Source organism: Lissotriton helveticus, chromosome 8 (genome assembly GCF_964261635.1).
Source record: "Lissotriton helveticus chromosome 8, aLisHel1.1, whole genome shotgun sequence".
Classification (NCBI taxonomy): Eukaryota; Metazoa; Chordata; class Amphibia; order Caudata; family Salamandridae; genus Lissotriton; species Lissotriton helveticus.
This window is the reverse complement of record NC_136069.1, coordinates 1,629,780,095-1,629,792,402: the sequence shown is the minus strand read 5'-3', so window position 1 is coordinate 1,629,792,402 and position 12,308 is coordinate 1,629,780,095. Positions and strand designations below refer to the sequence as shown.

The window sequence follows — 12,308 nt, the reverse complement described above, 5'->3', positions numbered from 1 at the left end:
ACTGCACAAATGCATGCAGTGATTCCTGCATCTCTCCTGCCTCGAAGGACAGCCTTCTGCAAGCAATGCCTTGGCTGCATCACTTGCACTGCCTGCACAACTGCATGCATTGGTTCCTGCACCTCTACTTCCTCGCAGGGCCTGCCTCTTAAAACAACACTTTGGTTTCATCACTTTGTGACTGCTTGCATTACCTGCACGACTGCATGCATTGGTTCCTGTAGACCCCCCCCCCCTTTGCTTCTCTTCCATGCGCATGTGCATCCCGCCCTCCACCCAGATGGTGCTGTTAGTATGTAGTGTGGAGGCGTGTCCTGCAGAGAGGACACTGAGGCAGGAAGTGTTCCTGTAAGGAAAGAAGTCCTGGGGGGGAGGCATGCTGGGGAGGGGGAAGGGGGGGGGGGGGGCTGAGGAGGGGGCATGCTGGGGAAGGGGGGGATGCTGAGGAGGGAGCATGCTGGGGAGGGGGGAAGGCATGCATGGGAGGGGGGCATGCTGAGGAGGGGGGCATGCTGAGGAGGGGGGCATGCTGAGGAGGGGGCATGCTGGGGAGGGGGGGCATGCTGGGGAGGGGGGGCATGCTGGGGAGGGGGGCATGCTGGGGAGGGGGGGTATGCTGGGGAGGGGGGGCATGCTGGGGAGGGGGGCATGCTGGGGAGGGGGGGCATGCTGGGGAGGGGGGGCATGCTGGGGAGGGGGGCATGCTGGGGAGGTGAGGGCGTGCAGGGGAGAAGGGGAAACACGGCGTCTGAATGTGTGCATGGATAGGGGGGAGGTGTGCCCTGAGGGAGCGGAGGCAGAGGGGGTGTGAGGGAGAGGGGCTGTAAGAGACAAGGGGCGACACAGTGTCTGGGCGCGTGCGTGGATAGCGAGGTGTGCCCCAAGGGGGTGTAAGGGAGAAAGGCGTCACAGTGCCTGGGTGTTTACATGCATGGGAAGCAGTGCCTGGCTGGGGGGGGCGTGATCTACTGGCTGAATGTGCGCGTGGTGGGGAGGTGTACCGGGGGGGGCTGGGGTGAGAGCAGAGCTGCGGACAGTGCGTTTGCATCGACGGTGCGCCCCCCAAGAGTGCGCACCCTAAAAGAGTGTGCACATAGGCGTGTAGTTTGAGTACTGGGGGGGGGCTGCCCGGGCAGGTCTGCACCGGCACAGTACTTGGGGTGCAGAGGGTTTTGTTAGGATGCAGCGAGCGACACATAATGGAATGAACCCGGGCTGTGCACACAGGATGTGACGGGTGCAGGTGCACTCACGCCGACGGCACCGCGCTACCTGCGCAGACACGGGGGCTCCGGGGCGGGTAGAGTGAGGGGCGGGGGGCGTTCAGACGGGACCGAGTCACAGACAGGGCTGTGAATGGAAGGTGCCCAGGGCTGCGTAAAGGAGGTGCCCGGCCAGGCTCACAGCCAGGGCTCCGCAGACAGGGTACCGAGGACAGACAGGGTGCGGTGTCTGTGCAGCCCGTGTACTAGAGTGCTGTGGGTGTGCAGACAGGCCCAGGGAGGGTGCTGTGGGTGTGCAGACAGGCCCAGGGAGGGTGCTGTGGGTGTGCAGACAGGCCCCGGGAGGGTGCTGTGTCTATGCAGACAGGCCCCGGGAGGGTGCTGTGTCTATGCAGACAGGCCCAGGGAGGGTGCTGTGAGTGTGCAGACAGGCCCAGGGAGGGTGCTGTGTCTATGCAGACAGGCCCCGGGAGGGTGCTGTGTCTATGCAGACAGGCCCAGGGAGGGTGCTGTGAGTGTGCAGACAGGCCCAGGGAGGGTGCTGTGGGTGTGCAGACAGGCCCCGGGAGGGTGCTGTGTCTATGCAGACAGGCCCAGGGAGGGTGCTGTGGGTGTGCAGACAGGCCCCGGGAGGGTGCTGTGTCTATGCAGACAGGCCCAGGGAGGGTGCTGTGGGTGTGCAGACAGGCCCAGGGAGGGTGCTGTGGGTGTGCAGACAGGCCCCGGGAGGGTGCTGTGGGTGTGCAGACAGGCCCCGGGAGGGTGCTGTGTCTATGCAGACAGGCCCCGGGAGGGTGCTGTGTCTCTGCAGACAGGCCCCGGGAGGGTGCTGTGTCTATGCAGACAGGCCCCGGGAGGGTGCTGTGTCTCTGCAGACAGGCCCAGGGAGGGTGCTGTTGGTGTGCAGACAGGCCCCGGGAGGGTGCTGTGTCTATGCAGACAGGCCCCGGGAGGGTGCTGTGAGTGTGCAGACAGGCCCCGGGAGGGTGCTGTGAGTGTGCAGACAGGCCCAGGGAGGGTGCTGTGTCTATGCAGACAGGCCCCGGGAGGGTGCTGTGGGTGTGCAGACAGGCCCAGGGAGGGTGCTGTGAGTGTGCAGACAGGCCCCGGGAGGGTGCTGTGTCTATGCAGACAGGCCCCGGGAGGGTGCTGTGAGTGTGCAGACAGGCCCCGGGAGGGTGCTGTGAGTGTGCAGACAGGCCCCGGGAGGGTGCTGTGAGTGTGCAGACAGGCCCCGGGAGGGTGCTGTGTCTATGCAGACAGGCCCCGGGAGGGTGTTGTGTCTATGCAGACAGGCCCAGGGAGGGTGCTGTGTCTCTGCAGACAGGCCCCGGGAGGGTGCTGTGAGTGTGCAGACAGGCCCCGGGAGGGTGCTGTGGGTGTGCAGACAGGCCCCGGGAGGGTGTTGTGTCTATGCAGACAGGCCCCGGGAGGGTGCTGTGGGTGTGAAGACAGGCCCCGGGAGGGTGCTGTGGGTGTGCAGACAGGCCCCGGGAGGGTGCTGTGTCTATGCAGACAGGCCCCGGGAGGGTGCTGTGAGTGTGCAGACAGGCCCCGGGAGGGTGCTGTGAGTGTGCAGACAGGCCCCGGGAGGGTGCTGTGAGTGTGCAGACAGGCCCCGGGAGGGTGTTGTGAGTGTGCAGACAGGCCCCGGGAGGGTGCTGTGGGTGTGTAGACAGGCCCCGGGAGGGTGCTGTGGGTGTGCAGACAGGCCCCGGGAGGGTGCTGTGGGTGTGCAGACAGGCCCCGGGAGGGTGCTGTGGGTGTGCAGACAGGCCCAGGGAGGGTGCTGTGGGTGTGTAGACAGGCCCCGGGAGGGTGCTGTGGGTGTGCAGACAGGCCCCGGGAGGGTGCTGTGGGTGTGCAGACAGGCCCCGGGAGGGTGCTGTGGGTGTGCAGACAGGCCCCGGGAGGGTGCTGTGGGTGTGCAGACAGGCCCCGGGAGGGTGCTGTGGGTGTGCAGACAGGCCCCGGGAGGGTGCTGTGAGTGTGCAGACAGGCCCCGGGAGGGTGCTGTGAGTGTGCAGACAGGCCCCGGGAGGGTGCTGTGGGTGTGCAGACAGGCCCCGGGAGGGTGCTGTGAGTGTGCAGACAGGCCCCGGGAGGGTGTTGTGTCTATGCAGACAGGCCCCGGGAGGGTGCTGTGAGTGTGCAGACAGGCCCCGGGAGGGTGCTGTGGGTGTGCAGACAGGCCCCGGGAGGGTGCTGTGGGTATGCAGACAGGCCCCGGGAGGGTGTTGTGTCTATGCAGACAGGCCCTGGGAGGGTGCCGTGGGTGTGCAGACAGGCCCCGGGAGGGTGTTGTGTCTATGCAGACAGGCCCTGGGAGGGTGCTGTGAGTGTGCAGACAGGCCCCGGGAGGGTGCTGTGAGTGTGCAGACAGGCCCCGGGAGGGTGCTGTGTCTATGCAGACAGGCCCCGGGAGGGTGTTGTGTCTATGCAGACAGGCCCTGGGAGGGTGCTGTGAGTGTGCAGACAGGCCCCGGGAGGGTGTTGTGTCTATGCAGACAGGCCCCGGGAGGGTGCTGTGTCTATGCAGACAGGCCCCGGGAGGGTGTTGTGTCTATGCAGACAGGCCCTGGGAGGGTGCTGTGAGTGTGCAGACAGGCCCCGGGAGGGTGCCGTGGGTGTGCAGACAGGACCCGGGAGGGTGTTGTGAGTGTGCAGACAGGCCCCGGGAGGGTGCTGTGAGTGTGCAGACAGGCCCCGGGAGGGTGCTGTGTCTATGCAGACAGGCCCAGGGAGGGTGCTGTGGGTGTGCAGACAGGCCCCGGGAGGGTGCTGTGGGTGTGCAGACAGGCCCCGGGAGGGTGCTGTGTCTATGCAAACAGGCCCCGGGAGGGTGTTGTGTCTATGCAGACAGGCCCAGGGAGGGTGCTGTGGGTGTGCAGACAGGCCCCGGGAGGGTGCTGTGGGTGTGCAGACAGGCCCTGGGAGGGTGCTGTGAGTGTGCAGACAGGCCCCGGGAGGGTGCTGTGGGTGTGCAGACAGGCCCCGGGAGGGTGCTGTGGGTGTGCAGACAGGCCCCGGGAGGGTGCTGTGTCTATGCAAACAGGCCCCGGGAGGGTGTTGTGTCTATGCAGACAGGCCCTGGGAGGGTGCTGTGAGTGTGCAGACAGGCCCCGGGAGGGTGCTGTGGGTGTGCAGACAGGCCCCGGGAGGGTGCTGTGTCTATGCAAACAGGCCCCGGGAGGGTGTTGTGTCTATGCAGACAGGCCCCGGGAGGGTGCTGTGGGTGTGCAGACAGGCCCCGGGAGGGTGCTGTGGGTGTGCAGACAGGCCCCGGGAGGGTGCTGTGTCTGTGCAGACAGGCCCCGGGAGGGTGCTGTGAGTGTGCAGACAGGCCCCGGGAGGGTGCTGTGTCTATGCAGACAGGCCCCGGGAGGGTGCTGTGGGTGTGCAGACAGGCCCCGGGAGGGTGCTGTGTCTATGCAGACAGGCCCCGGGAGGGTGCTGTGTCTATGCAGACAGGCCCCGGGAGGGTGCTGTGTCTATGCAAACAGGCCCCGGGAGGGTGTTGTGTCTATGCAGACAGGCCCCGGGAGGGTGCTGTGGGTGTGCAGACAGGCCCCGGGAGGGTGCTGTGGGTGTGCAGACAGGCCCCGGGAGGGTGCTGTGTCTGTGCAGACAGGCCCCGGGAGGGTGCTGTGAGTGTGCAGACAGGCCCCGGGAGGGTGCTGTGTCTATGCAGACAGGCCCCGGGAGGGTGCTGTGAGTGTGCAGACAGGCCCCGGGAGGGTGCTGTGGGTGTGCAGACAGGCCCTGGGAGGGTGCTGTGAGTGTGGAGACAGGCCCCGGGAGGGTGCTGTGGGTGTGCAGACAGGCCCCGGGAGGGTGCTGTGGGTGTGCAGACAGGCCCCGGGAGGGTGTTGTGAGTGTGCAGACAGGCCCCGGGAGGGTGCTGTGTCTATGCAGACAGGCCCCGGGAGGGTGCTGTGAGTGTGCAGACAGGCCCCGGGAGGGTGCTGTGTCTATGCAGACAGGCCCTGGGAGGGTGCTGTGAGTGTGCAGACAGGACCCGGGAGGGTGCTGTGGGTGTGCAGACAGGCCCCGGGAGGGTGTTGTGTCTACGCAGACAGGCCCCCGGAGGGTGCTGTGAGTGTGCAGACAGGCCCCGGGAGGGTGCTGTGAGTGTGCAGACAGGCCCCGGGAGGGTGCTGTGGGTGTGCAGACAGGCCCCGGGAGGGTGCTGTGGGTGTGCAGACAGGCCCCGGGAGGGTGCTGTGAGTGTGCAGACAGGCCCCGGGAGGGTGTTGTGTCTACGCAGACAGGCCCTGGGAGGGTGCTGTGAGTGTGCAGACAGGCCCCGGGAGGGTGCTGTGAGTGTGCAGACAGGCCCCGGGAGGGTGCTGTGAGTGTGCAGACAGGCCCCGGGAGGGTGCTGTGGGTGTGCAGACAGGCCCCGGGAGGGTGCTGTGGGTGTGCAGACAGGACCCGGGAGGGTGCTGTGAGTGTGCAGACAGGCCCCGGGAGGGTGCTGTGAGTGTGCAGACAGGACCCGGGAGGGTGCTGTGAGTGTGCAGACAGGCCCCGGGAGGGTGCTGTGGGTGTGCAGACAGGCCCCGGGAGGGTGTTGTGAGTGTGCAGACAGGCCCCGGGAGGGTGCTGTGTCTATGCAGACAGGCCCCGGGAGGGTGCTGTGGGTGTGCAGACAGGCCCCGGGAGGGTGCTGTGTCTATGCAGACAGGCCCCGGGAGGGTGCTGTGGGTGTGCAGACAGGCCCTGGGAGGGTGCTGTGAGTGTGGAGACAGGCCCCGGGAGGGTGCTGTGGGTGTGCAGACAGGCCCCGGGAGGGTGCTGTGAGTGTGGAGACAGGCCTCGGGAGGGTGCTGTGAGTGTGGAGACAGGCCCCGGGAGGGTGCTGTGGGTGTGCAGACAGGCCCCGGGAGGGTGCTGTGTCTATGCAGACAGGCCCAGGGAGGGTGCTGTGGGTGTGCAGACAGGCCCCGGGAGGGTGCTGTGGGTGTGCAGACAGGCCCCGGGAGGGTGCTGTGGGTGTGCAGACAGGCCCCGGGAGGGTGCTGTGGGTGTGCAGACAGGCCCCGGTAGGGTGCTGTGTCTATGCAGACAGGCCCCGGGAGGGTGCTGTGGGTGTGCAGACAGGCCCCGGGAGGGTGCTGTGAGTGTGGAGACAGGCCCCGGGAGGGTGCTGTGGGTGTGCAGACAGGCCCCGGGAGGGTGCTGTGGGTGTGCAGACAGGCCCCGGGAGGGTGCTGTGTCTATGCAGACAGGCCCAGGGAGGGTGCTGTGGGTGTGTAGACAGGCCCCGGGAGGGTGCTGTGGGTGTGCAGACAGGCCCCGGGAGGGTGCTGTGAGTGTGCAGACAGGCCCCGGGAGGGTGCTGTGAGTGTGCAGACAGGCCCCGGGAGGGTGCTGTGAGTGTGCAGACAGGCCCCGGGAGGGTGCTGTGAGTGTGCAGACAGGCCCCGGGAGGGTGCTGTGAGTGTGCAGACAGGCCCCGGGAGGGTGTTGTGTCTATGCAGACAGGCCCTGGGAGGGTGCTGTGAGTGTGCAGACAGGCCCCGGGAGGGTGCTGTGGGTGTGAAGACAGGCCCCGGGAGGGTGCTGTGGGTGTGCAGACAGGCCCGGGAGGGTGCTGTGGGTGTGCAGACAGGCCCCGGGAAGGTGCTGTGGGTGTGCAGACAGGCCCCGGGAGGGTGCTGTGAGTGTGCAGACAGGCCCCGGGAGGGTGTTGTGTCTATGCAGACAGGCCCCGGGAGGGTGCTGTGTCTATGCAGACAGGCCCCGGGAGGGTGCTGTGAGTGTGCAGACAGGCCCTGGGAGGGTGCTGTGAGTGTGCAGACAGGCCCCGGGAGGGTGCTGTGTCTATGCAGACAGGCCCCGGGAGGGTGCTGTGTCTATGCAGACAGGCCCCGGGAGGTGCTATGTCTATGCAGACAGGCCCCGGGAGGGTGCTGTGTCTATGCAGACAGGCCCCGGAGGGTGCTGTGTCTCTGCAGACAGGCCCCGGGAGGGTGCTGTGGGTGTGCAGACAGGCCCTGGGAGGGTGCTGTGGGTGTGCAGACAGGCCCCGGGAGGGTGCTGTGAGTGTCCAGACAGGCCCCGGGAGGGTGCTGTGGGTGTGCAGACAGGCCCCGGGAGGGTGCTGTGAGTGTGCAGACAGGCCCCGGGAGGGTGCTGTGTCTATGCAGACAGGCCCCGGGAGGGTGCTGTGTCTATGCAGACAGGCCCCGGGAGGGTGCTGTGTCTATGCAGACAGGCCCCGGGAGGGTGCTGTGAGTGTGCAGACAGGCCCCGGGAGGGTGCTGTGAGTGTGCAGACAGGCCCAGGGAGGGTGCTGTGGGTTTGGAGACAGGCCCCGGGAGGGTGCTGTGTCTTTGCAGTCAGGCCCCGGGAGGGTGCTGTGTCTATGCAGACAGGCCCCGGGAGGGTGCTGTGAGTGTGCAGACAGGCCCCGGGAGGGTGCTGTGAGTGTGCAGACAGGCCCCGGGAGGGTGCTGTGAGTGTGGAGACAGGCCCCGGGAGGGTGCTGTGTCTTTGCAGTCAGGCTCCAGGAGGGTGCTGTGTCTATGCAGACAGGCCCCGGGAGGGTGCTGTGTCTATGCAGACAGGCCCCGGGAGGGTGCTGTGTCTATGCAGACAGGCCCCGGGAGGGTGCTGTGTCTATGCAGACAGGCCCCGGGAGGGTGCTGTGTCTATGCAGACAGGCCCCGGGAGGGTGCTGTGTCTATGCAGACAGGCCCCGGGAGGGTGCTGTGTCTCTGCAGACAGGCCCCGGGAGGGTGCTGTGAGTGTGCAGACAGGCCCTGGGAGGGTGCTGTGGGTATGCAGACAGGCCCCGGGAGGGTGCTGTGTCTATGCAGACAGGCCCCGGGAGGGTGCTGTGTCTATGCAGACAGGCCCCGGGAGGGTGCTGTGTCTATGCAGACAGGCCCCGGGAGGGTGCTGTGTCTATGCAGACAGGCCCCGGGAGGGTGCTGTGTCTATGCAGATAGGCCCCGGCAGGGTGCTGTGTCTATGCAGACAGGCCCCGGCAGGGTGCTGTGTCTCTGCAGACAGGCCCCGGGAGGGTGCTGTGGGTGTGCAGACAGGCCCCCGGAGGGTGCTGTGTCTATGCAGACAGGCCCCGGGAGGGTGCTGTGAGTGTGCAGACAGGCCCCAGGAGGGTGCTGTGGGCGTGCAGACAGGCCCCAGGAGGGTGCTGTGAGTGTGCAGACAGGCCGTAGGAGGGTGCTGTGTCTATGCAGACAGGCCCCGGGAGGGTGCTGTGTCTATGCAGACAGGCCCCGGGAGGGTGCTGTGTCTATGCAGACAGGCCCCGGGAGGGTGCTGTGTCTATGCAGACAGGCCCCGGGAGGGTGCTGTGAGTGTGCAGGCAGGCCCAGGGAGGGTGCTGTGGGTGTGGAGACAGGCCCCGGGAGGGTGCTGTGTCTATGCAGACATGCCCCGGGAGGGTGCTGTGAGTGTGCAGACAGGCCCAGGGAGGGTCCTGTGGGTGTGGAGACAGGCCCCGGGAGGGTGCTGTGTCTTTGCAGTCAGGCCCCGGGAGGGTGCTGTGTCTATGCAGACAGGCACCGGGAGGGTGCTGTGGGTGTGCAGACAGGCCCCGGGAGGATCCTGTGGGTGTGCAGACAGGCCCCGGGAGGGTGCTGTGTCTATGCAGACAGGCCCCGGGAGGGTGCTGTGTCTATGCAGACAGGCCCCGGGAGGGTGCTGTGGGTGTGCAGACAGGCCCCGGGAGGGTGCTGTGGGTGTGCAGACAGGCCCCGGGAGGGTGCTGTGGGTGTGCAGACAGGCCCCGGGAGGGTGCTGTGGGTGTGCAGACAGGCCCCGGGAGGGTGCTGTGTCTCTGCAGACAGGCCCCCGGAGGGTGCTGTGAGTGTGCAGACAGGCCCCGGGAGGGTGCTGTGAGTGTGCAGACAGGCCCCGGGAGGGTGCTGTTGGTGTGCAGACAGGCCCCGGGAGGGTGCTGTGTCTCTGCAGACAGGCCCCGGGAGGGTGCTGTGAGTGTGCAGACAGGCCCCGGGAGGGTGCTGTGGGTGTGCAGACAGGCCCTGGGAGGGTGCTGTGTCTGTGCAGACTGGCCCAGGGAGGGTAATGTGGGTGTGCAGACAGGCCCCGGGAGGGTGCTGTGGGTGTGCAGACAGGCCCCGGGAGGGTGCTGTGTCTATGCAGACAGGCCCCGGGAGGGTGCTGTGAGTGTGGAGACAGGCCCCGGGAGGGTGCTGTGTCTATGCAGACAGGCCCCGGGAGGGTGCTGTGGGTGTGCAGACAGGCCCCGGGAGGGTGCTGTGGGTGTGCAGACAGGCCCCGGGAGGGTGCTGTGGGTGTGCAGACAGGCCCCGGGAGGGTGCTGTGGGTGTGCAGACAGGCCCCGGAGGGTGCTGTGAGTGTGCAGACAGGCCCCGGGAGGGTGCTGTGTCTATGCAAACAGGCCCAGGGAGGGTGCTGTGGGTGTGGAGACAGGCCCCGGGAGGGTGCTGTGTCTTTGCAGTCAGGCCCCGGGAGGGTGCTGTGTCTATGCAGACAGCCCCCGGGAGGGTGCTGTGGGTGTGCAGACAGGCCCCGGGAGGGTGCTGTGGGTATGCTCGGGAGGGTGCTGTGGGTATGCTCGGGAGGGTGCTGTGGGTATGCACGGGAGGGTGCTGTGGGTATGCAGACAGGGCTCGGGAGGGTGCTGTGGGTATGCTCGGGACGGTGCTGTGGGTATGCTCGGGAGGGTGCTGTGGGTATGCACGGGAGGGTGCTGTGGGTATGCTCGGGAGGGTGCTGTGGGTATGCTCGGGAGGGTGCTGTGGGTATGCTCGGGAGGGTGCTGTGGGTATGCTCGGGAGGGTGCTGTGGGTATGCTCGGGAGGGTGCTGTGGGTATGCTCGGGAGGGTGCTGTGGGTATGCTCGGGAGGGTGCTTTGGGTATGCGCGGGAGGGTGCTGTGTCTATGCAGACAGGCCCCGGGAGGGTGCTGTGGGTGTGCGGACACGCCCCGGGAGGGTGCTGTGTCTTTGCAGTCAGGCCCCGGGAGGGTGCTGTGTCTATGCAGACAGCCCCCGGGAGGGTGCTGTGGGTGTGCAGACAGGCCCCGGGAGGGTGCTGTGGGTATGCTCGGGAGGGTGCTGTGGGTATGCTCGGGAGGGTGCTGTGGGTATGCACGGGAGGGTGCTGTGGGTATGCAGACAGGGCTCGGGAGGGTGCTGTGGGTATGCTCGGGACGGTGCTGTGGGTATGCTCGGGAGGGTGCTGTGGGTATGCTCGGGAGGGTGCTGTGGGTATGCACGGGAGGGTGCTGTGGGTATGCTCGGGAGGGTGCTGTGGGTATGCTCGGGAGGGTGCTGTGGGTATGCTCGGGAGGGTGCTGTGGGTATGCTCGGGAGGGTGCTGTGGGTATGCTCGGGAGGGTGCTTTGGGTATGCGCGGGAGGGTGCTGTGTCTATGCAGACAGGCCCCGGGAGGGTGCTGTGGGTGTGCGGACACGCCCCGGGAGGGTGCTGTGTCTTTGCAGGCAGGCCCCGGGAGGGTGCTGTGGGTGTGCAGACAGGCCCCGGGAGGGTGCTGTGGGTGTGCAGACAGGCCCCAGGAGGGTGCTGTGGGTGTGCAGACCGGCCCCGGGACGGTGCTGTGGTTGTGCAGACAGGGCTTGAACAGGCACAGCTGTGCGTGGCTCCAGCAGACAGACTAAGGAAGAGTGCGATGCTGTGCAGTCTATGGAGGTCTACAGCCGGGGGGGGGGGGGGCTGTGCGGTGTATGAGGCTGAATGGGGCCGAGCAGGCAGAGAATAAAGGTGACTGAAGGAAAGTGACAAGGCTGTGCAGGCACGGTCTGAAGGTGTATGGGGTTATGCAAGCACGGTATGATGCAGGGGTCTGTGCAGGCAGTGTGAGTCTGAGGGGCTGTGCAGAGTGAAGGAAATGTACAGGGGTCTGTGCAGCCAGAGTGTGACTGTGGAAGAGGCTGTGCAGGGGTCTGTGCAGAGTGAAGGGGTGCAGGGGTCTGTGCAGAGTGAAGGAAATGTGCAGGGGTCTGTGCAGCCAGAGTGTGACTGTGGAAGGGGCTGTGCAGAGTAAAGGGGTGCAGGGGTCTGTGCAGGCAGCGTGGGGAGGGTGCAGGGGTCTGGGAAAGGATGTGGAGGGGTCTGTGCAGGCAGCGTGGGGAGGGTGCAGGGGTCTGGGAAAGGATGTGGAGGGGTCTGTGCAGGGTGAATGTCTGTGCAGAGTGAAGGGGTGCAGGCAGCGTGGGGAGGGTGCAGGGGTCTGTGCAGGGGTCTGTGCAGGGTGAGGGTCCGTGCAGGGAGTAGAATCTGTGCAGGGTGAAGGGGTGCAGGGTTCCGTGCAGGAAGGGTGCAGACTCTGCTGCTGGCAGTACGCGGCTCCAGCACACACACTCTCCCCCGCGCCTCACCTGGGCTCCGTCGGGTCTTTGTCTCCGCGGCTCTCGCTCGGTGCGGAGGGCGGGTCCGGGTGGGGTCCGGGTGGGGGCTGGAGGGGGCCGGGGCTGCGGGGCTGGGGCGGGGAGAGCCGGGCTCCGGCGGCCACGGGTAGCAACAGGAGCCGGCAGCGCCACACTTCCGCTCCCCCCTCCCGGGGACAGGAAACCAGGCGGCGGCCGCCAGGGGGCGCTGGGGGAGCTCAGCTCACTCCAGCCCCCTCGGCCGGGGAGGGACTGAGGGACCGTGTGCCAGGGGGCGCTGGCATGGGGGCCTCTGCATCGGTGCGGGGGGCTGGAGGGGCCCCATCCGAGGGCCCCGGTGTGGGGCGGGGGCTTCGCCAGAAGCTGGGGGCCTCCGGTTGGAGAGGACCCCTCTTCCAAGGTCTGTGGGGCCCTTTGTTTGAAGATGGGGAGCCTCCTGTTGGGGGCCCCTCTTCCACGTTCTGGGGGGCCTGGGGTGGGGCCACTGCCTTGAGGGGGGCTCCTCCCAGGGAGGCGCGCCCACCGGTCCGAGAGGTCTCCAGATGGGGGGGCAGGCGTGCACTGTACTGACTCCCAGCAGACCCCTGAACATAGGAGCTTCAGTTCAATTAAAGGGCGTCCAGGTCCCCCGGGGGTCTCTCTTCAGGGCACCACTTGCCCCTTTGAGTTCACCCTCTAATCGCCTCCTTTCCCTGCTTTCTCATGTCCAGGGTCGGTGG

The 12,308-nt window shown here is 67.0% G+C and overlaps 1 protein-coding gene across 1 annotated transcript in view; it reads right to left on the bottom strand.

Moving 5' to 3' along the window:
• Positions 1 to 11,756, bottom strand: part of LOC144773580 (uncharacterized) — a 363,968-nt gene extending 352,212 nt beyond the window's left edge. The window contains exon 1 of the mRNA XM_078658704.1: positions 11,581 to 11,756. The gene's annotated coding sequence lies outside the window, so the exon portion shown is untranslated. The remainder of the gene's footprint in view (positions 1 to 11,580) is intronic.
• Between the last annotated feature and the right edge of the window lie 552 nt (positions 11,757 to 12,308).